The 25,210-nt window shown below is 32.7% G+C and overlaps 1 non-coding gene across 1 annotated transcript; it reads left to right on the top strand.

Annotated features, from left to right (window-relative positions):
- The first annotated feature begins 17,471 nt into the window (after positions 1-17,471).
- On the top strand, positions 17,472-17,578 carry LOC122098242. Its single transcript, XR_006145698.1, has one exon. It is a non-coding gene; the product is annotated as a U6 spliceosomal RNA (small nuclear RNA).
- Positions 17,579-25,210: the final 7,632 nt, after the last annotated feature.

Below are 25,210 nucleotides of genomic sequence, written 5' to 3'. Positions count from 1 at the left end.
CATTCTTCAGATGCAAGAAATGAAAAACAGTTATTAAAAAGTTGATTACAAAATTACAAATGTAACAATAAATGTAATTAGTATAATTAAATGTTAGTTTGACATCAATGTTTAAAATCTTCACCTTAGAAAGGCCTTTACATAGCATAATCTTTACAAATCTTTTGAAATTAGACAACTTTGTCATTTTCTCCCAAAGATATAAAATAGTATAAGGACGTATATATAAGTATAAGGAAAAAAAGGAATCTTAAACTGTTTCTATCTGGAATGCAATCTGAAAGGACACACTGAAGAACCTATATATTATAAAACAATATAGAATTCAGAGTATATCTAGGAAGAATAAAATAGATTATGGACGTTATACAAACATAGAATATAGAATATTTTATACTATACTATTTTCAGACAATGACCAGACATACTTTAGTTTCTGTACTACTCATTTCAACATATAAGTTAAATTATTTCTGATTAAAAAATCACCAACTCTGCAGAAATCATTATAGATGTATATAAAACTCTTGAATACATTTTGACATCAAAGGTAGGAAATTCACTTGGACGAATTCCACAGAATCCATGAATTTGTACAGTAAGATATTGCTGTTGCTGGGCGCCAGTGGCTCACTCCTATAATTCTAGTTACTCAGAAGGCTGAGATCTGAGGATCTCGGTTCAAAGCCAGCCCAAGCAGGAAAGTCCGTGAGACTCTTATCTCCATTAAACCACTAGGAAGCTGGAAGTGGAGCTGTGGTTCAAGTGGTAGAGCACTCTCCTTCAGCTGAAGATTGCAGGGATAGCACCCAGGCCTAGTGTTCAAGCCCCAGAACCAACCAAAAAAAGATTTATTTTATTTAGATTGTGAAAATATTTTGTGTGGACACAAAGGATGGTCTGGCAATTTTGAAATTTAAGAAACTTAACCAAACCATTAGGACTGAGGAGAACAATTTGTACAGCCTTCCACAACTTAAAAGAGGTAGTGATACATACTTATCCTTTGGCAACATCAAATGCAGTTTCTTCCAAGTTGTTCATCAGGCCTGGATTGACATAAGGGTTCAACAAAAGGAGATCCAGATTATGCAAGTGGATCAAGAGGCCTTTAGTTTTGGCATTGGTAGCTACATCATGATGAAGTAAAAAAGAAGCTACTCTAGTATTATTCCAGATATATGCACTGTGCAGGGGTGTCCAGCCATCTACAGTTACTGCATGTTCCACTTGAGCAATCAACTCATGGACCATGTCTAACTGTCCACTGTAGGCTTCCCGATGAAGTGGGGTATATTCATCATCATTCCTAGTATTCACATGAGTGGCCATTTAGGAAAATAGTCTCACACTGTAGTAAACCGATTATTTTCAGCAGTCCAAAGAAGAAATTTGCTTGGACCCTTCTCCATTTTTTCTTCCAATTGATACCATTCCTCACTTTTTCATATTGGTCCTCATCTTCATTAGAATTGCTGAACCAGAGACTTTGAGTGCCAGTGTGAATGAGGTGTCAATGTATTTCCCTAATAGTTCACGTAGGTTGAACTGTTCAGAAATATCCAGTGAATTTTCTGTAACTTTTTTTTCACCATGATTTATTTTCTCTTTTTCCATTTTTATTACTCAAAATTATTCTAACAGGAGAGTAAGGAATTTAGGGAAAGCAGAGGAAAGATTCAAATGTACAGACTCAAAATGAGGACCATTGGTATCTTCATGTGCCGCTTATTCAAGGAATTAGAAAATATGAAATAATGCCTCCTATATAAAAGGCAAATGACAGAGCAGGAAGTGAAATGAGGAAACCAAAAATATAAAAGCAAAATAAATTAGGATAATTATGTAGCAATCATATTATCTATGAGAACCATGAAAGAGAGAGAGGAAGAGAGAGAAAGATGTACAATGACATAGCTACCCCAAAATCCATGCCTCTGATCAATTAATTGAGCAAACAAAATTTTATTTTTTTAAATAGATGGGAATAGAATTTATGTATTTACTTGAAATTAGTAAATACATTTTTAGTATCCTACATAAAGAGACACAGCTTTGACCAAATTACAGATAAGAATCTAAATCCTTGATAATTCTAGTAATAGGTCTGACTGAAATCAATTGAATCGCACTTTTTCTGTGCAGTGAAGGAATAGGTCCAGGCTAGGAAAGCAGCTAGAAAAGGCAGGCCGATTGTATCTGTGACAAAACTTTGTGGAAAATGGCATTGAGGATTAACTGCTTGCACTGGAAGCATGATTCTGAACTATTGCTTGCTGATTCTGAACTGTTGTTTTGATCATCATATTCTCTAAAAAGAAAAAGTGACACTAAATAGCAAAGGACTACTAATACATTTTGATTCTAATTAAGCACCTTCAATCATCAAAATCACATGAAGACAATAGACAGGCCTACTTTTTTAGATGAAAACAAGTGTCTAAAAAAAAGCAAGGAACTTAAGTAGTCATGCAAAGGACTTCGATTTTACTACTGCGTTATACATGTTTTCTAATGTTGGGTAACAATAAATAATGGCTCTATTAAAAAGCTCTTAAAGCTCATACGTTCAATAGTGTGTTCTTTTACTCTATATCATGGTATTTTTTGTGTATGGCCTTAAGAAGAAATGTACATTACTAACTTGAATTTCTGACAGGACAATATCATCACTGTACATCTTGCTTTTATAATCTAAGTTTTAAATTATTGTCTGAATATGTTCATTAGATAAACATAAAAGAAAAAATAGAAGCCAAACTAAAGGCTCATGGCTTTCATCCTAGATAATCACAAAGATAAAATCTGAGGATTGAGGTTTGAAACCAGACCAAGAAAAAAAAAGTCCAGGGGCTGCGAAGGTGGCTCAGTGGTAGAGCTGTTGCCGTGCATGCATGAGGCCCTGGGTTAGATTCCCTGGCATCACATAAGAAAAAAGAAAAAAAAAAGCCGGAAGTGGCGCTGTGGCTCAAGTTTTAGAGCACTAGCCTTGAGCTGAAGAGCTGAGGGACAGCACAATCCTGAGTTCAGTTCTCACGACCAGACCCCCCCCAAACAAAAGAAAGAAAAGGAAAGTCCAGTAGATTCTGATTTGAAAGTAACTAGCAAAAGCTAGAAATGGAGTTGTGGTACAAGCAGTAAAATGTTGTCCTTGAGAAACTAAAACAAAAAAATAACAAATTCTGGGAGCCAGACACTGAGTTCAAGCCCTAGTATTAGCATCAAAAATGCATTAATTAATTAGTTAATTAATTAAATATAAATAAATTATTTGGTCACATGTGGAGAGGCAGGTAAAATGTAACACCCGTGGTGACTGGATTATGTATTATTTTGTAATAAGGCAAGTTATCATGTGTCCTAATCACTAATATTTTTTTGAACTTTTTTTGTACAATAAACCCTGAATTTAGCATTCATGTAATTGTGTGTGTACATGAGCGCACATGTGTGTATGTGTATATGTATGCGTGTGCTGTTGCAATGTTGCTTGCCAATGTGGACAGTTTGAGGCTGAAAAGAGCTAACTGCGTTGCAATGTTTTCTTTATCAGCGTTCTGTCATTTCATTTCAGTGGTACCATCCTTCTGTACCTTTTATTTGTCAAATAATATCATCATAATCAAACCATTTACAACATTAAATTAGATAAAAGAGACTGCTTTCAACTCTTATTACATGTTAGGTGAGAAGATACAGACATAATTAGTAGTAAGTTATTTCTGTAAGATGATTGTCAGTACAAAATATGAATTTGACCTCTTAAATTGTTTATATATTTAAGATACACTCATGAAGTGAGTTTGACTGACTTGACCAAAAAGTATTACTCTCTGGTTATTCCTGTGAAACACAAGGTGGATAAACTGTTTCCGGATTTCTGTTGAAAATAAGTTACTTAGTAAGATCATACCTATTCTCACTAAGAGATAATCAACCCCATATTACATTTGAATATCCCATCTTATTGACTGAAAATAAGTATTATGGGTATGCTTGTTAGATATTTCTTTCAAAAACAAACAAGCAAAAATCATGTGTCATCTCCAGATTGTGGATGTATTTGAAGTTGATTTGTATATGCAATGGGATCTTCACAAATGGCTCTTTTGTGGGATTAACTATTGCAACCTTAACTAATAAGGCTTTTAAATATCTTTTCCAATATAAATAACATCCCAGAGAGAGTCTTGCAATTTCTGAAAAGCCTTTGACTGTTTCTGTATTATTTCAGTTCATTGACTGTAGAGCTAAAGACATTTCTAAAATAAATATTGTTAAGATCTGAAAATGGAAGTATATAGGCTTTTTATGCATCATTTTATGAAAACCCAATTTTTATGAATGTAAATGAAATAGAATAAAAGAATGTAAGTGAATTTGGTAAGCTAATTGTTAGTATAACTTTGTTTTCTATTAACACAGTTCTTTGAATGTTGATGATGCAGTTAAATTATTTCCTTTGTGTCTCTGTACTTTAGTTGGTTTTAGAATCTTTATACTTATAAGAGTGAATTGTAGTATAAATAAAGTTCTTTAAAATGATTAGGATTAATCTTGTGTTTTGTGTCCTACTCCCAAGAAAATAAGTAATTTTCAAGTGTTAATAGTTTATCATCATCATTATCATTATCATAAGACATTTTGAAAAAATGCAGTAGTATTGATGTCTTTTTAAACCAATTGTATTCACAAGTTAGCCTTTAATTCATACGTAAGTCTTGGTGTCTATGAGTTTTAACCTCTCATTCCTAACATTAATGATACGTCAGGCTGCATTCTGGGGTATATGAAAAGTAAAATATTTATCTGGGTTCAAATGTGATTTTCATATCAGTCTTGCTTTAAGAACATTTTAAAGTAATATATTTCCCTCAAAATGTTGGGTATAAAAAGCAATCAAAATGCTTCTAATGGTAACCAACTTAGGTGAGCTACAATGTGGAAATGATTGGTCCATAAGATCTGCAGCCTATTTCCATCAGGAATTGGACAGGTCATTCTTTTAGTATTACTGTGTTAAACAGAGATGTGGTACAGTGCAGAGTTGAGTCACGGGTTAGAATATGATTTCTACTATTTTGAGCGAGAAATCAAGAATGTTATGGTTTAGCAGTTTCTTTCAGCAGGGAGGTATAAATTGATTATGATCATGGAGTTTTCATATTACAGTTACTTATTTTCTTTTCTTTTTTTTTTTCTTTTTTTGGTCAGTCGTGGGTCTTGAACTCTGGGCTTGGGCACTGTTCCTGTGCTCTTCCACTCAAGGTGAGTACTCTACCTCTTGAGCCACAATCCCACTTCCAGCTTACTAGTGGTTTATTAGAGGTAAGAGTCCAAAGGAGGAGGCTACAATGCTTGATAAGAAATGTACTCACTATCTTGCCCATGTAATTATAACACCTCTTTACAGTATTTTCACAATAAAAAAAAAAGAAAAAGAAAAAAAAAAGGAGTCTCATGTTCATTTCTGGGTGTGCTGGATTTGAACCATGATCCTCAGATCTCAGCCTCTTGAGTAGGTAGGATTTCAGACGTGAGCCACCATCACCCACCTTAGTTACCTATTTCCTAACAAAGTTAAAGTGAAATATTATTAGAGTGTGCACAACAATTTTGGGAAATTTTCTTAGAATTAGTAGTCTGAGTGCTGATATTTTAGTCATAAAATAGAATGAGGTTATTTGATATGGTGGGAATGGGCCTCAAGCTAACACTTACCATGTGTGCAATCTTGTACTAGTAATTCCAACTCAGAAGTCTTCAATATCATCATCTTAGAATTAAAAATAGAAGTAGTTCCACTTTATGGGATTATTGTGAGGACTAAATTAGATACCATAGGTAAAGTGCTTGGAAAAAGAAGCAGTATTTAATACTTTCTACCTGTTATTTTATCATGTGATGAATTCTAATATTTTTACTATGATTTTTATATTGTGTCTATTTAGGATATGCAATGTGCTGTATTAATATTCATTGCGTTGTTCACGTTTCTGTCATTATGAGAAAAACACCTGCAAAGAAAATATCTGAGGAGGAAATTATTATATTGATTCATGGTTTAAGAGCACAAAGTTTAAGAGCAGATATCCCCATTGTTTTTAATTATATTTTATTAAATAGTTGTACGAAGGAATTTCCATTCAGCAAATCAGTTTGTAAGTACAATGGATCTTTAGATAACTTTCCCACACCCTTCCAAACCTCACCCCACTTTTTTTTTTTAGTTTCCTGCTATCTGTATTGAATATTATGCCTTAACTCTCTTCCTCCATAGCTCTCTTCATTCCTTCCCTTTGACTTCCCCTCACATCTTCCAAGTGATAGTTTTCTGGTATTCATTTTATAGGATTAAAAGTTCAATTTTATAAGAAATTACACCTTTTAACTTCTCTGCAAATAGCATGGTTTGGATAATACTGTTGTGTAAACTTGCATAAAGTTCTAGCTTCCAAATACACAAAAGAAGTGGGTCCTTTGTGTGTCTGGCTCTGACGTAGTTTACTTAACATATTTTTAGATCTATCCATTTCTTCGCAAATGATGTAACAGTCTTCATAATGGATGGGTGCAATCCAATTGTGTATATGTGCCAAACATTCTCCAACCATTCCTCCCCAAAGGACATCTGGGTTGTTTCCATAACTTGGCTATGGTGAATAGTGCAACAGTGAACATATTTGTGAAAGTGATTTTACTGTAACCTTTTGGAAAAATTCATCACTATCTTTCTGGGAGCAATCGTCTAGCCAAGTTTACAGAATAAGCACATCACTCCCTTCATCTCTATCACAAAGTTTTGCAAGTCCTCAAAAACAAATTAACTCCTCCTAATGATCTCAATAAGGTAAAACCACACGGTGCCCATATTTTTTCAAAACATTTTTTCATAATTATTTAGTGAGAACCTGCTATGTACTTTACTAATGTGGGAATGAGGGAAATGACAATAAAGTAAGAAATATGTAATTTAATTACCTATTATCATATTTAAAATCTTTTTCAGCTTTAACTCATAGCCTCACTTACTATTATTTTAATCTTTATTTGATTGCTTCATCTCTCCCCTAAATTATAACAGGTGATATAAATATAAAGGCAAAAAGTGTGGTTTGATTTTGACACTCATGTGTGAGGATGCACAATACGAGCAAATAAATGGATTGGAATTAATAATTATTATCCATTTTGTTAAAGTAAAGGTGGTTTCTCCAAACTGATTCTCGGAATACATATTCCATTCAATAAGAAACATGTGACAATTCCCTTTTTTTTGCTCCTCATTAACTTTTGTTTCCATTTTATTTTATATCGAAGGATGATTTCATATATCTACTATAGATGCAATAGTAGATGTTAAAATATTTCTATCTGTATGCATTGATATATACATACACACATATACAGGACATAATGATAATTTATAACTTCTTAACTGTACAATTTACTAAATTATTAAAAACATAGATGACTTATGCCTGGAATCCTGGTTACTTGGGAAGCTGAGATCTGGTGATCATAGTTTGAAGCCATCCTGGGAAAGAGCCTCTTTTCTCCAAACAACCAACAGAAAATCAGAATTGGAACTGTGGCTCAAAGTAGTAGAGTGGTAGCCTTGAGAGAAAAAATTCAAGGACATTACCCAGGCTCTTAGTCCAAGAACTACAATCTACCTAAAAAAGTCTATTTAATTTATCCCTGGGTAATCGAGTATTTCCATCACCCAAATGTAGATCCATGCTCATTTACAAGGTAACACTGTTATGTCTGGAGTACCACATAACATTATCACTTAAGTAGAAAACATTGCAACATGGGTTCATTCTATCTCTCTCATGGATTTTTCTCCACTCAAATACTCAAATGTTACAATTATTCCAATTATTTAAAGCCATAGCTTTTTTCTTTAATACCCATAATATTAGAGTTTGAATTGAGTGTCTTGTTTCTCCTAAATGGGTGTTCGTATCATTTTGTCATGCTCCCAGACAAAAATTATCCTGATTAATTTTCAGATAGAATCTGGATTCTTACTTGTGTATGATCCTGGGCTCAGTCCACTTGGTGTTATTTTTCCTGGAATTTAGAATAACAGTTGCCTGGAATTGTGTACAGATTGTTCTGCCAGTCTGGACTTTAACCACTATCCTCACAACAGTACACTCCCATATAGTCAGGATTTTCATAAGCTTATCATAGCTGATTTTTAAAATATCTGTGCATTTCCTGCAGGTTCTTGAATACTGAATTAATTTGTGTTTTTTTGTTGTTGTTTTCTTTCATTTGAAAGTATGTGTTGAGTTGCTCCTCTCTTTTTTTTTGTTTCTTCCACTCATGTTCTTACCTAAAGTGCTGAGAAACCAATTGTGCTTTCTCAAGATAGTGAAGGTGAACATTACTTAGTCCAAAGCAATTTCAGTAATATTTAAACACCTTCATATCTATGAATGGTGTACATATGCTAAGTGCTGAGAAGAGTCTTTTTATTTTCACAGTTGTCTTTGGCATACACAGACAGATCATGAATTATATGAAGATAATAAAACTACAGATGTTTGCCTGGAGGAGAAAAACCTATTATTAATTGTTTGACAGTGGATTCTTTCTCGTGAAAGAAATATGCTGCTTTATGCAAGATTTCACAAAATCATATTGATAGGAAGAACCTAAACAATCATCTAACACTACAGAGTTGAGGGAGATGAATTGACCTCCTGAATAATTTACTTTTGGGTCAAATAAAAGCATAATGAGTTGTAGAAAATAGGTGCTTAGCTGAATTTGTCAGTTTGTGAACTAGTACAGGTAAATAAAGTACAGCAAGGTAAGAAATAAAGAACTCTGTATTGAAATACATATTTGTGTGTGTGTGTGTGTATGCACACTTGTCATGTACACACACGCACATGTGCATGTGCTCATGCATGCATTCATCATTCCTGTGGCTGATAGTGCCTGAGCACTATCCCTAGGATTCTGTGACCAAGGATAGTGCTCTACCACTTGAGCCACTGCTGCACTTCTGGTTTTTTGGAGATAATTGCATGTATTTTCATGATTGGAAAGGCTTTGAACAGTGGTCTTCAGATCTCACCCTCTCAAGTAGCTAGCTAAGCTGATTCAGCCTCTTAGTAGCTAGTTAAAATTCTGCCTGTCCTGTATGCTTCACTGCTCTTCTATTCTTTTCCTGCGATAATCACAAGCCTAAGTCATATATGTGTCTAATTTCTTTAAAAATACTGTTACTGCTCTGCACCAGAAGTTCCCATCTGTACTCTTAACTACTGAGGAGGCTTGAGAACAGAACCCAGGCCAAATTTTAGTGGCCTTCCTTCTCAATCTATAACTGGGTGCATTGGATCATTTCCACCATCCTGTACTATCCTAGAGACTAAGATTAAAGGACTGCAGGATCCAGGCCAGCCAAGGTAGGAAGCTAGACAAGATGATGTGCAATTCTGATGCTATTGATGATGAGAAGGCTCAAAGAACAGATAAGGTGCATGTTCTTGTGGAAAGGAAACCCCTATATTAAAATTAACCACTGATATGGTGCCATCCTAGCAAGAACAATATTCCAAGTGGAAATCCCCACAATTTATCACAATCAAAATAAGCATATACATTTACATCCAAAAACAGTACAATCTGTTCTTTGCTCTAATATCATCTTTATCTCATTATCATATAATGTGACAGAATAGTTTCTTCATTAAACTTATGATATATTTAAAAGACCTAGAAAATTCTTTTTCACTAATTAAGTGCAAACGAATGGTATATTGCCTCATTTCTTAAATATTTGACTACCACTGAAAATTCATATAATGTTTATTATAGTAATATATTCTGATTTATTACTTTTCTTTGTAAAAGTTTTTAAATTTTTTCTTCTCTGATGAAATTTAAGTATTTAAATATTATCATCGAAGTATATTCTTTGAATACTTGGGGCAGTTTCCTACAACGTTTTTAACCAATATCTTCTAAGAATTTTTAATAGGTGTATTATTTGGTTTATTTTTAATTTCTATTTAATTTTATTGTAAAGGTAATGTACAGAGGGCTTACAGTTACTTAAGTAAGGTAATGAGTACAATTCTTATGGAAGGAACATTGATACCCCCTCATCGATTTTTGTTGTACACTCAAACAACTTCTGATGCTGTTGCTGTTGCTATTGATCAATGGGTACTTTTGCTTCTTTGTTCATGCGGTTTTTATTATAAAAATTTATATACAGAGGGTTTACTTTTACTTAAGTCAACTAAGTGTGCACTTCATTTCATTTTCTAAATGTCAAATTTTGAAAATAATTACTTATTTTCTTTTGTTTCTTTAATGTAATTTTTTAAGAGTTGTAGGATTAGTTGATTTACTTTTGCGTGATTTTTACACATGTAAATTATTCAGACACATATATTTTGCTTTTAAAATATTTAATGTGTGAATATTTAAAATTGTTTTCCTAATTTTATATGGTTGTTGAATTTAAATAAATCTATGTTCTTATAGTTATAAACACATTGTTCCAGGTAACAAATAGTTACTGTATTTTCAAGAAGCACATACTTTATTAAGAAAGGCTTCATTACCTGGTCACTCTTTTGTAAATATTTGTACTTGAATTAAAAATGTTTGAACTGGGCATGGTGATTTGTGGCTTCCATTTTCTAGCTATGGTAGGAACTGCAAAAAGGGTTTGTAATTCGGGAAAGCCTGAGAAACTAAGAGACCTTTTTATAAAAATATCCAGAGTAAAAGGATTAGCGATATATCCATCCATAGCGGGATATAGAGTGCCTGGATATAATATTCTAAATCTTGAGTTAAAACACCAGTAACATCAATCTTTTGTCAAAAGGATATATGTTTCACAATGTTTATTATTTAAAACTTGTTTGCAAAATTCTCATGTCTTCTATTTCTTAATTTTCAATTTACTTAATCCATCTGAATCCAAGTATATTGTGATTATTTTATTTCTACTAAACTTTTAAATAGTATAAGCAATATTATGATTTCATATATTAACCTACTTTTACTATTTGTGATAATTTCTTCTATTTAATATGATAATATCAATATTCCAAATGTGTGTATGTAGTGTGTATGTGTGTGTGTTTATGTGGTATTTTTGTGTATGTGCTTTCTGTGTACTTTGTAATGCTTGGGAAATCATACCATTGTTTCACATATGCTAGGCCAATGTTTTACCACTGAACTATATCGTATAGTTATAATGCACAAAGTTTTTTAATTATGACTTTTAAATTTTCATTGCTAGTATGTTTTTTCAAAATTATGTATAATAAAATGTGTACTATATTATATTCACGTTAGCAATTTTTAATGTTACTTTATTGTTATTTAGAATATTTCCACTGCCTTTCCTTTTTGATACTCTTGTGTTTGTTATTGATAAAGGTTTTACTTTGCTTATTTTCTCTCTTCATTGTATTTGCCTTCAGAGTTTACCTATTCTTTCTCTTATTTATTAGGAAATTAATTATCATATTCCTATTACAATTTCATTACATTATAAGCGGTCTAAAAATGTTTTACTTTCTATTTTATTTTTCCCACCTTCTCTGATTCTCAGTACACACTATTATGTGTATTCAAAAGAACCTTGATTTAGGTCACTTTGAATATTTTCCTCCTTCTTTTCTCTGAAGTCTTTTTGATTTTTGAAACACAATACCAATGACATACAGCTCCTATGTGGCCCATCATTCTTTCCCCTCTCACTCCCCAATGTCTTACAGCTCAAGTCTTTATCATTCAGATTTTTTAGGCTATAGTCTTATCTAAATCTGAATTCATTCCTAAATTAGTTTTAGTTGCTTGAAGCATTGCCTAAAGACATTTTTCTGTATATAATATCTGGGATCTTGTGTTTCACAAGCTACACAATATGAGTGACTATCAAACATCTAGATATCTCTGTACAATATTGGTCCACCTGCTCAATAAACTCATATGTAAATTCAAAGAATACAGGTCAGTCAGAACAATCTTGTAAAATGGTGTAGCTTGAGCCCTCATATAAGATTTGAATCTTATTACCATGTTCAGTAGTGAAGACAACATATCTCTACTATAAGAACAGACACATAGAAAAGTGTAACAGATTTATTAGAAATAAATTCTTAGTTTTATGGTCAATAGATTTTGAAAAGGATGCCATGACTTTATGAAATAAAAATAGAATCTTAAATAGGTTTATTGGCACTATTGCCTCCATAGATTTAAAGAATGATTTTAGACTACTACATCAAACCTTATACAAAAATTTAAAATAAAAAGTGATTATCAAACTAAATGTGAAAACCTATAAACATTCATGACATTAAATCAGTAAAGGTTTCTAAAAATTTGACATGGAAAGTATTAGTTGCTAAAGAAAAGCAATAATAAACTGGTTAATATCAACTGATAACCTTTCATAATTCTATGAAATAAGTGAAAACATATCCAACAGATAGAGGACACGTATTTTTCAATGCTACAATGTTAATACTACAATGGTCCTGAGTCTTAAGTACTTTTACACCTTCTAACACTATATAAGTTTTTCCCTGCAGGATAGCTTTTAAAAAACATATGTAAGTTAATAGTAAATAGGAGGAGCATATGAATTAAGCTCCTCATTAGGATCTAAGAACAAATATAAAAAACTCACTAGTATGATCATCATATAAAAAATGACAAAAATATAGTAATGCATTTGTGGAGAAATTGATATACTCCACATATCAGAATGATTTGTATAATACTGCAATCATTTTAAGCAGCAGATTTTTGAGTCTTCAAAAGGTGAAAGAGAATTGGATGATCCAGCCATCACACTTCTATATATGTATTAAAGAGAAGTAAAATCACTTGTTTGGACTGGGAATGTAGTTCATTGACAGTGCACTTGAATAGTATGTGTGAGACCCTGGAAATAATCCCCCAAAACAAACTTTCAAAAGACACACTATAGAGGATGTACTCTGCAAAAATTCCTGTAACTGAATTTTATATCTATTTTAATGTCTGTTCTAAAATTTACAACATTTCTATTTGAAGAAATGCAAGTTTGTGAAAATTAGGCTTGGAAAACCTGTGATTGTACAATTCACTTCCAAAGCACTAAAATGTATACAGTAAAAGGAGATAATACATTGCATATAAATTATATGAGAGCAAAAATAAAAACTATTGTTAAAAATACTTTACACAAATTGCAGAATATCTGAAAAGATATTTTCGGAGTTGGCTAAAAAAAACTACAGCTTTTAAAAAAAGATGATATTTCTGTTTATTTTTTGGTCTATCGTTTTGAGTTTATGCAGAGATAACTCAATCAAAAAGTGTATGTGATAAATGGAATATCTAGGAATTATGCATCACTTATGAGTAATTGATAACCTTTTCTGGAAGAAACTTTTAGCAAATGACAGAAGACCCAAATCTATGCATCTGCATTTTATGAAAGCCATATGTTACTTGTTCAATCCAATTGCTTTTCTCTACTTTGCTAGGAAGAAAAAGTATTCTCAGGTTAAGAGGCAATAGCAGTGAAAAGAAACAAAATAGACAATCATCTTGATTTATTTGTGAAAATATTAAATAAAACAATTCCACTCAATCGACTCCAAATTTGGTATCTATGAAGATGTTCCTGATTGCCAACATCCATTGAATTTTTGGAATTTTAATTTCTACCAACATATGAAAACTAGAACAAGAAAAAAATTACAGTCTTAGAGCAAACCAGCCTTGGAATAATTTTCTTAATTGTTGTGAAATTACAGAAGAATTGATACTGTTAAGAATATGATCCTTTCCTATGGAAATCAGTTAAAAATGGTTATCACTTATTATAATTCCAATACCAAACAAGAGTAATTTTATATAATCATTAAAATATCATTTCTTACTATTGTAAAATAGAATAAAAGACCAGTCTCAATATATTATCATTATTCTTAATTTCTAATCATTATCTAAATATCTTAAACAATCTAAATATTCATGTCTTTAACATAGACGTAAATATTCTATACTTTCTTTTTTTGGGGGGGGGTGGGTCCGGTCGTCGGGCCTGAACTCTGGGCCTGGGCGCTGTTCCTCAGCTCTTCAGCTCAAGACTAGTGCTCTACAACTTGAGCCACAGCACCAATTTGGGCTTTTTTCTTTTTGCTAATGTGGTGCTGAGGAATCAAACCCAGGGCCTCATGCATGCAAGGCAAGCTCTCTAGCACTGAGCCACTTTCCCAGCACCAAATATTCTATAATTTTTACTTAACATTTTCCAGGTGCATGTATTCATGTATCTAAGAAATGTTCATAGCAGTTAAAAGATGTTTTGTGAAATTAATGTGCTATATTTTGTTGTTTTTGTTGTTAGTGTTTGTAATTGTTGGCATTGTCCCTAAGCCTTTTAGTGCTCAAAGCCAGCACTCTACAACTTGAAGCACAGAGCTAATTCCTGTTTTTAGTGGTTCATTGGAGAAAGAATCTAACAAGTACTTTTCTGTCTAGGCTAGTTTCAACAAAATTCTAAGATCTCATTACCCAGAATAGCTCGAATTATAGGCGTGAGTCACTGGCACTTGTTTTATGTGTTTTTAAATTTTTAATTATGCTTTATGATATTTGTTTCACTATATTGTATACTGTTCTACACATAAATTTAGATATATGTATATATTTCTGATGACAATGATCTCTAAAAATGTATGGTTTTCTTTTTTTTCTTTGATTGGAGCTTTAAAAAAAAATTGGTAGAATACCGTACAGAGGAGTTACAATTACATGGGCAATATAACGAGTACATTTCTAATCAAGTATTGTTGCCTCCTCTTTGTTTTAACTTCTCATCCCTTCCCATACTCCTTCCACCTCCTTCCACCCAATCCTCCCCCCCACCATAGTTGTAAAGTTTGTTTTTCGAAACAACGACTTGTACATCTCATTGTTGCAATGGGTCCACCTGTATCCCTATTTATAAGATTTGTTTTTGCCCTTTCCCTCCAGAAATTTTACAAACATCAAATACAGTGAAAGCAGGGGGGAGGGACATTCAAATGAACAAAAAATCACCTTATGAATATGTTCTAAGCAATCTCAAGAAAGAAGAAAACATTTGAAGTCGAATCTTATCTCTTAAAACCTACCAGTTTTAAGAGATAAGACGAAGGACAAAATTTCTCTTAGAGACCAATATATCTTCAACATATTTGGTTCTAAGCATTCCGTCTAAGGCAAATTCAACAACTAGTGAAACTTGTGTTGGCTGTAACTATGTGTCTTTCTCCATGTGTTCATGTACACATGGGTATAAGTATGTGTGCATTTGTGTGTATAGTAACATACATGTGTACACATATAAGGGCTTATACACATATATGTATATATAAATAACTATACATTTAAAATATATGTGCACACACTAATATATATATATATATATATATATATATACACACACACACATATATCAGGTGTTCAGTGATTTAACCTACAGTTCCCAGCACATTGTCATTCTCACAAAGTGTACATGATAAACTGCTCTGAGGTTCTGTGGTATATAATGTGTATCACTTTGTACTCATTTCCCCCATTACCTTGTTTCTCATCCCTGTGAACAACTTCAGTCTATTTTCCATAGGACAGCTTTGTTTTCATTACATGTAGTTACTTACTGATAATAAAATAAAAAGGTTGTTTGTAAAAGAAAAAGAACTTTTAGGTCACAGGTTAAAAGTATCATATTCATCCCAATGTTTCCTATGAGATAAAATTTATAATTGTGGTAAAAGAGAAAAGGAATTCCTAGATCTGTTGTTTTGCCATTTAGAATGACAGAGAATAATATCACGTCACTGTTATAACTCTTAAAGAATGCAAGGGTAACTGATGGTCCCTATCATGTTCCTACAAAACCAGTGGAACCTGAAAGATAATAGTAGACTAGCAGAAATTCTAAGTAGCAGACATGCAACATGAAAGAGAAAGAGAGAAAATGAGAGTGAAAGAGAGAGAGAAATATCATAATACTGAAAGTGCATAACAGATAAACAAGAGCTGTATGAGAATACTCATACTGCTATCCTTAGATTCTACATGTACGTTTGAATGTATTTGATGTATGATAACCCATCAACATAAAATATAAAGTAATTTTGATAAAACATAAAAATGACTCAGAACAAATTATAAATGCTAAAACAATCTTCACAGAAGTAAACTCTCAGAGATATTTCATGACTTTGAAAAGAATAAAGTAGCTTTGGTTAATAAAAATTTAGAAATATGACAATTCACAAAAATATAAAATGATATTCATATATTTCATTATATAACCCAAAGTAGAAAACAAATGTTGTTTAGATGATTTTTTAAAACACAGTATCTCAGGTGCTGGGAAGGTGGCGTAGTGGTAGAGTGCTTGCTTTGAATGCATGAGGCCCTGGGTTTGATTACTCAGCACCACATAAGCAGAAAAAGATGGAAGTGATACTGTGCATCAAGTGGTATCGCTTGATAAAATTTTTAATCAATATTTTGTTTTAATTTTGTTCTTTGTAAATTCATGTGCACCTATAAAAAAATGCTGTGACAATCCCATTAACATCCTCAAAGTACCTCTTAATGATGACTTAAAACGTTGTATTATAGTACAAGAAAAAGAATGCTACAAATAAAGAAAACCAATAATTAAATATTAATGATTAATAAAGTAAAAAAAATTACCAGTGTTTCCAGGACTTGAAGTGTATTACATATTAGATTTTTACTATTTTCTCGTATTCCTGTACATTTAAAACTGGCTAAGTTTATGATGTTCAACAAGAGTTTTATAGGCGATGAGTAGGCGATGATTAGTATATATGGCTCATTTTATCGTTTGTACATGGCTTATATCATCATTTGTTCTTCGCTAACATAAAAAGTATGGAAGCCCTACAGTTTTAACAGAAACTGTGTAATTAACAAAGTCTTAACTCTTCATTCTGCTTCTTTAGACAAAAACTTTGGAACTTCTCAGTAAAGTTTCTATAAACTCTGAAATGTATATATTTAGTAGTATATGTCTGCTAATATAAATCTTAAATAGTTTATGGAAAAGTATTTTCACCTGCCAGACTTCATTTTGGCATATATAAGCAAATTCTCAAAATTAAATGTTTAAACAGTAAAACTTTAACAAATCTTTACACTTGCTGCAGTGTTCATTATGGCAGGTGCCTTGTATACAATAATTGAATTCCTCCTCCTACAATTTCTTGAACAACAAATATCTGGAATTATTTTGTTGTGGACAGGTTAATCTTGGCTTTATTCTTAATTGTGTGCTTATGGAAGAAATACATGATTCTAAAATTTCACGACAATTCTTTTGAACTTACTTTTTCTTTAATTGTCTAGTTTAAGAAAATCAGTTGCACTTTAGAGATTAAAAAAAAAACTGTTCTGTGCTCAATTTGGCAGGACATACACTAAAATTGGAACAATATAGACAACATTAGCATGGCAGCAGTGCAAGGATTACAAATGCAAATTACTGAAGCATTCCATTTTTACAACAACAGCTGGAGGCGATGTGGCCAGAAGGGAACCCTACTGCATTATTTGTGGGACTGTAAACTTGTCCAACCACTTTGGAAATTAGTGTGGAGGTTCCTCAAAAGAGTCCATATAGAGCTCTCCTATAACCTAGCAATCCCACTTTTGTGCATTCACCCAAATCACCACACGCAAGACCATATTAAAACTACCAGCACAACTATGTTTATTGCAGCATCATTTAACATAGCTAAGATATGGAACCAAACTCGATTCCCCTCAGTAGATTAATGGATCCAGAAAATGTGTGTGTTTGTGTGTGTGTGTGTGTGTGTGTGTGTGTGCATGCGTGTGTGTACATGAATTGTATGCCTACATCAGAAAGAATGGCATCACCCAATTTGTTAGGAAATGGAAATACTTGGAAAAAATTATATTAAATGAAGTAAGCCAAGTCTCAAGGAACATATTTCCCATGGTATCCCTTATTTGCAATAATTAGTATATGTCTGGGATAAGCAGAAAAGATCATAAGCTATGTGCATAGGACTAGATAAGATGATATTAAGATAAATGAACCCCAAGATAAGAACGTAAGTTGTTTTTTCTTTCTTGCTGTTGTTTCTAATGTATTTATAATGTACAATGTGATTTTTTTTCCTTTTTTTTATATAATCCTCCCTCATAGTATAACCCTTGTTTTCACTGTATTCAATGTTGGTGCTCCTGCATCTTGTATATCTACTTCGCTAATTTGGGGAGGGAAAGAGAAAAAACAAAATGCTTAGATAGAGATGCAGGTTGACCCATTGTAACAATGAGATGCACAAGACACTATGTTGAAAAACAAACTTCACAATTTAGGAGGGCAGGGGGTAGTGAGGGGTGGAGGGCTTGGGGAGTGTATTGTGGAGGTGTGAGGGAAGGGATGGTGGGAAAAACATTTAAATAAAAAAATAAAATACATGAGAGCAGTAACACAAGAGATGGGAGTGGGGGAAATACTGTACTATACAAAGAAGAGTAGAACAGCTGTGGAGAGCAGTAATTTTGCTTTAACATAGGAGGAATAAACTAGCATACAATTTTCAGCCTCATGTCAGTCACTAAGAAGAGCGGAAAAATGCACAATCATTAAACCAATAGCGATAAAATAGAACACTAAACAATGAAGAGGAACAGATGACTTGGAACAAGAATAACAAATGACACAATTAGGAAACAAATAACAAGCTGGTAAGTTTAAAAAAATTAACCATACTTCTATCAAATCTTTAAGTTACTTATTATTGATTTCATAAGTTTAATGTTTAATATATAATTTAAATTTTAGTATCTATGGCAACGAAGAAAGTGAAACTAAGTTTAATAAGTTTAATAATATATTTCATGAATTGTAAAATTGAGAAACATTAGAATTTAAACAAATAATATATCATTATTGTTTCAATTCTGTGAATTATGTAATAATTATGTAATAATTCAAAGTGTATTATTAATGTTAAATAATAAATTATTGCACATGACTCTTGGTATTAGGCAGAAGGGTTCAACACCGTGGTAAAATTCACACAATACTGTACATGAGCATATGACTCCTCTCTAGCTTATATTGTGGAAATTTGATTTCTACATGCATGTTAAATTCCTGTCTAGGTGACAGCTATACAATTATATATGTGAGGAGTATTTCAGATGATACTTAAAAGTCATATTCATTAATTAAATTTTTATTATTTTATTCTAAATAAATATTTATTGACAGACTGAATTTCTGAGTAGATGATGGTGTATGTGTGCCAGATTACATGTATTGAGGATTATTTAATATTTCTGACATTGTTTCTACATTTAGATTTAATTTTCCATAAGAGGTTAAGTGTATTACACTGGATATATGAAAGTAAACTGAATGTTTATTCCATTAATCCTTTGCCACTTGTCTAATCCCAATATAAATTATCCATGTGTTTGAAGTAATGAAAATAACAACAGATATAAGCAAGATAAATCAGTCATACTAGACAAGTATTTTCACCTTTATTTTGATAGTTGGTCCTCTTTTACACTACAGAATATTCTTGGGAAAATGTGCTCCAGGCTGACCACAACTGCAGAATATTTTGGTTTGATCTGTCATAAGAGTAGGAAAGAAGGTGAACCTTCCTTCCAAAAGTCAGCTCCCAAGGATGTGATCTGTTTTATGGTGGTGACTTGGAAATGAACATTTTTCACAGTTAATCTTGAAAAGCAATCTTGATAGACCATTTCTGTACATGGTTACAAGGATTATTCATGGCTTTTCAAGGATGCCAAATTGCCTCATTTTGAGACAATTAAAACAGGAATTTAGTTAGCTGTTCTTTGTATCTTTAGGAGAAAAAACCATTGACTCTAGGCCAGAGAAATCAATGAGGCCCAGAGAAGCTACTACCTTGAATAGTAATCCTAGACATCTAAAAACAAACAAACAAACAGTAAAACCTCCAGGAAGCACAGCCAGTCAGGGCTGCTATCACAGTCTACATGAAGTCAGTCAAAAAAAAAAAAAAAAAAAACCAGAAGCTGAGAATCAGTTAGCTGATAACTAATATATTTTTATGAGGGAGAATGAAATGAGATTCCAGAGAGAGGGTCAGAAAGACTGATCAGATAGACTAAAATTGGTCACACGAAGATTGGAAAATAGAATTCCTTGTAGAAGAAATAAATCATACAAAGCCTGTGCATGTAAGTACAAGACAGCAGACCAAATTTCAGAAACGCACAATTTCTTAGAGGTCAGCTTAATGAATTATCCAAGGAAATCTTTCAATTCTTAAAAATTTACCACATGTGGGAGAAGGCCAATTGCTGAAGAGAAAGAAAATGGCATCACTCTGATAGGAGGTCCAATATCACATTAGGAAGCAATCGAGCACAGATTTGTAATAAAAAGAGAAAAAACATTATTCCAAATGAGGGTTTCATTTCTTATGATGTAATAGTTCCTGATTTAGGTGCTAGAGATTACCGTACAATTGATCCAGTCTCACAGCTCAGTTAATATTGACTGCAATATTCCCACATGTAGGAAGGAGAAAATTTACAAATGTCTGATGACTGAGTTGAGGGAGAAGTGTTCTAATAGTGATATCTGAAGTTTAAACCCAATATAAGAGACGGATTTTCTTCTTTTATAAAAAAACAAAAAGAACCATTTTTAGCCTGGTGCCAGTGGCTCACAGCTGTAATCGTAGCTACTCAGGAAGCTGAGATCTGAGGACTTCTGTTCAATGCCAGCCTGGGTAGTAAAGTCCCTGAAATTCTTATCTCCATTTAATCACCAGAAAACCAGAAGTGACACTGTCGCTCAAGATGAAGAGCACTTACCTTGAGTTGAAGAGCTCAAGGTCAGTGCCCAAGTCCACTCTTCAAGCCCCTTGACCAACAACAACAACAAAAATCTCCCTTTTCTTGGACTGCCTACATCTTTTCCTAATATTCAACAAAGAAGGCATTTTATCACCCAGTATATTTAAGTCCTATCTTGGCTACTGCAAATAGAATGATTTGGTATCTTATGTCAAGAGATTCGTATTTGCGGAAACAAATACCAGCAGTAGTAACTTTCTTTCCAGTCCTTGAACTCTGGGCCTGGGCTCTGAACATGATTATGCTAGCAGCTTTAACATGAGCTTGTTTGTTATTTATTGGATTACTGTCCATGAGGAGTATTACTGAGTCATAAGGGAGATCTAGGTTTAGTCTTTTGAGGAATCTCCATACTGCATTCCAGAGAGGTTGAAAAGTTTAATTTCCCACCAACAGTGTAATAGACTTCCCAATTTACTACATCCATGCCAGCATTTGCTATTGTTAGTTTTCTTGATAATGGCCATCCTAAATTAGACGAGGTAGAATTTGTCTTGTTTACTTGTAGATTTGTAGGCACTTTCTTGCTACCCTAAATGAATCAATGAAACCTATATTTCTCTGAGTCTGTATTCCTTTCTCTTAGTATAATTTCCCCAACCTTTCATTTTCCTTAAGACTGGTGAAAAGTCATCCTTTTTGATGAGTGAATAGAATTCCATTTTGTGTGTGTGTGTGTGTGTGTGTGTGTGTGTGTGTGTGTGTGTGTGTGTGTTCATGATGCCTATAGGCCCATGAGTTCATTTCTAAGCCTTCTGTTTCATCTGTCATTTTGTAATTCCATATTAAATTTGGATTGCTTTCAAGACTGCGTTGAAGAATATTATTGGGATTTTGATGGATATTGCAATGTCAATTGTTTGGGGGCAGTATTTTTCCAATGCTCCTGTTTGGAAGAATTAACATCCTTAAAATTGCAATATTGAAAGACTTTCCATTTCCTTTAATCTGCTTCAATTTCCTTTTTTAGATTTTTAATGTTTTCACAGTAGAGTTCCTTCGCATATTTAGTTAAATTAATTAATTCCTAGTTGTATTGTTGTTTCTTTGTTTAGATTTGATTAGATTTTGAGGATAATAAATATGAGTTTGCTTTTTGGATTTCAGCCTCAACCTTCCCATTGTTGGTAACACAGAAAAACTACTGATTCTTGTGGGTTTTACACCCTGCTACATTGCTGAATGTTAGCATAACCTTTACTAATTTGAGGGAGGAACATATAGGTCCCTTTAAATATAGGATCATTTCATCTGCACAAAGGGTTAGATTTACTTCTTTCCTATTTGAATTCCCTTTATGTGTTTCTCTTGCCCTTACCTCTTGCAACATGAAATATATGTTACTACGTTAAAAGAAAGAGAGCAGACTTTTTAACCTATTTGCTACAAGAAAATTAATATTAAGCAGAGCTAATTGAAGTAATTACTTATTTTCTCTTCAGATGGTGAGTATAGTTCTCTTGGATATCTTGGAAGAAAACATTTACTGGTGCATTACATTGAAATAACTGGCTAAACTTTCTTCTTCAGAAAGGCAAAAGCACATTTCTTTCATATTAGTATTATAAAATCATAAATAGCTGCATGTTGAATTGTTTTCCTCTGTAATTTTGAATTCTATTCTTCATCCATCAGGTATGTAGAGCTTTGAATGACCAATTATTTAAATTCCTATATTGCTTATATTGTGATGTAAATCTTAGGAATATTAATATGGATTTATCTTTGAGTCTCATAGTGAGCTACATTCATATTAAACTTATGCAGTCTCAAGAAAGAAACCTGAGTATTTTACTCTTTTCTATGTTTTATTCAATAAATCTTTTCTTTTTAGAAATATGCTCTCATCTTTAATATTGTTCCAGTAAACATCATGTATTTCTAGTAGTTTTACTGAAATAAATATCAAGTTTGGAACAGAAAGACATACCCCACTCAGCGTTATCACTTTAAAGTAAATCCTTGGGGATTATTTTTATACATAAAAATATAAAAGTGCAGTGAACATGTTTATACACGAATAATATAATGGTTAAGTCAATTAGACACAAGAACTACCACATCAAATCTCAATTTACTTAAAGGCACCAAAATATTTGTGTTCATGAATTTTTAGAAAATGACTAGTCAAAACAAAGTTTATATAATATTTGAAATTTAAAAAATGAAAATTAGACCCAGATTTGCTGTCAATATCCTGATTCAAGGAATACATTTACTCAGCAAACCGAGAAACAAAAAATAAGGGATTGTCACATAGAATGAAAGATGTAGAAGCACACTGTCTTTCCTTAAGATGTTAAGCACATGCAAATAGTCTGATTTTTTTCAAAAATACTATAAAAATTCACAAGAGGATTTGAGATCAGAAGTGATACATAAGCAAAGTAACTGGAAAACTGTATATGTAAATTGGGCTTTCAATATAGGATGACAATTTTTCAATAAATGAGCCTATAGAAGATGATTTTGTATCTCCAACACACAGCCAGTATTCTACATTTCCCTACATACTCCCATTCTCTAACCTCAGTTTCTGATCAAGATGCTTCTAATTTCATCATGTCAATTGCTACTAAAATAACAAGGTGGGTGTTTTTTTACGTTTCTAGATCCAATAAATTTTAGTATTTTGGAATAGTAATATAAAATCATGAAGTTTGACTTGAATAATAAATTTGGGGATATTGTATTCAGGATACTGTTAATTGGCCTGAAGCAGCCAGGGATCCTATTATGAATACACAGACATACAGTATACTAAGAACAAGGGACCTTTGATCTCAGGGAAAGATACAGGACCAGGCAAGATCCTAAAGCAAAGAAAAACCATAGGAGCAAACATCAAACCACTATCAATACAAAAGAATGAAACTGATCTCTGATGGGTCTGGGTGGTAGTTCTGTCTTTGTGTGGGAGAGAGAGAGAGAGGGAGGAGAGAGAGAGAGAGAGAGAGAGAGAGAGAGAGAGAGAGAGACAGAGAGAGAGAGAGAGAGAGGGAGAGAGAGAGAGAGAGAGAGAGAGAGAGAGAGAGAGAGAGAGAGAGTGTGTTTAGAGTGGCTTCCATATTTGCAGTGCATAGAGCATTACTTGTTAGGGAGAAGGTGCTCATATTAGAGCTCTGATACCACTGTCATCACTTTTTATTGTGAAAAACACTTGCTTAAACTCTAATTAAAAAAGGGAAAAGTAAACTAACATTTTACACGATTGTTTTCAGAATTAATTGGTATATTTAAGGCCAAAAGGAGAAACTGGAGATTAATATGATATATTTGTCCCTTCTGAATATTACACAACAATAGCTGTGATTTCAGGAGTCTCCAGCATTGTCCTCACAGCTGAATTACTAATATGCTTAAGAATATGAAACATATGATAGAGAAATAGATCAGCCAGCAAGCACAAAGAACTAGTGATAAAATCGAACTTTTAAGCAGGTTGCCACATCTTTTAGGAATGTAATTCCTTCGTACGAATTTTAAATTTTGTGGCTTCCCTCTGTGATTAAAAGGTAACAAAATACTATAGAAACAAGAATTCCTGTTCAGCCAAGTAGAAAGTGCTTGTGATCCCATCCTCACGTTGCAAATTTCCATTTCATAAAACTCTCTTTTAGAGTGCTTTCATTTTATACACTTCAGCACCTCATCCTTCCCTGTGGAAGAGAGGAAAAAAGATAATTTTGTTTTAATATAATCTTACGTAAATTAGAGTGCACAGACATGATTTGTATAATTACAGAAGTTAGTAATAAATGTAAGTAGGGATCATGTCACAACGAAAAATATAATTAAATTCACATAACAAGTCTAGAAGTCACAGCATTTTGTGCATGAAAACATATATTAGATTAGTTGCAGAATTTCTATTCTGAGATTAACTTTATATTAAAGTATAATACACTTTGCCTAAGGATTGAAACATTTTATTGAAAATATATTCCTTAGAGATAGTTTTTGCTGCATAATTTTAAGAAGAAAATAGTCCCAAAGTAATCATTTTTCTTATTATTTTACGGTTTCCATGTGATTAACTTCCAAATTAGAAATCCAGGTATGATTTAATTTAATATAAACAAAAATATTATTAAGTATAAAGACCTTATACTCTCTACATTCTTCACACTAAGGTCATCAAATATGGTGAGTCTGAATAATTGGTCTCTGTGTGAACTATGTAAATATCACTTACAATGTGAGTGAAATGTTTAGAAAGTAGTATGTATTTTTG

Source organism: Dipodomys spectabilis, unplaced genomic scaffold (genome assembly GCF_019054845.1).
Source record: "Dipodomys spectabilis isolate Male_0828 unplaced genomic scaffold, ASM1905484v1 ptg000466l, whole genome shotgun sequence".
Classification (NCBI taxonomy): domain Eukaryota; kingdom Metazoa; phylum Chordata; class Mammalia; order Rodentia; family Heteromyidae; genus Dipodomys; species Dipodomys spectabilis.
Note: the sequence above shows the minus strand (reverse complement) of the source record. Positions and strands in the feature narration are given on the sequence as shown.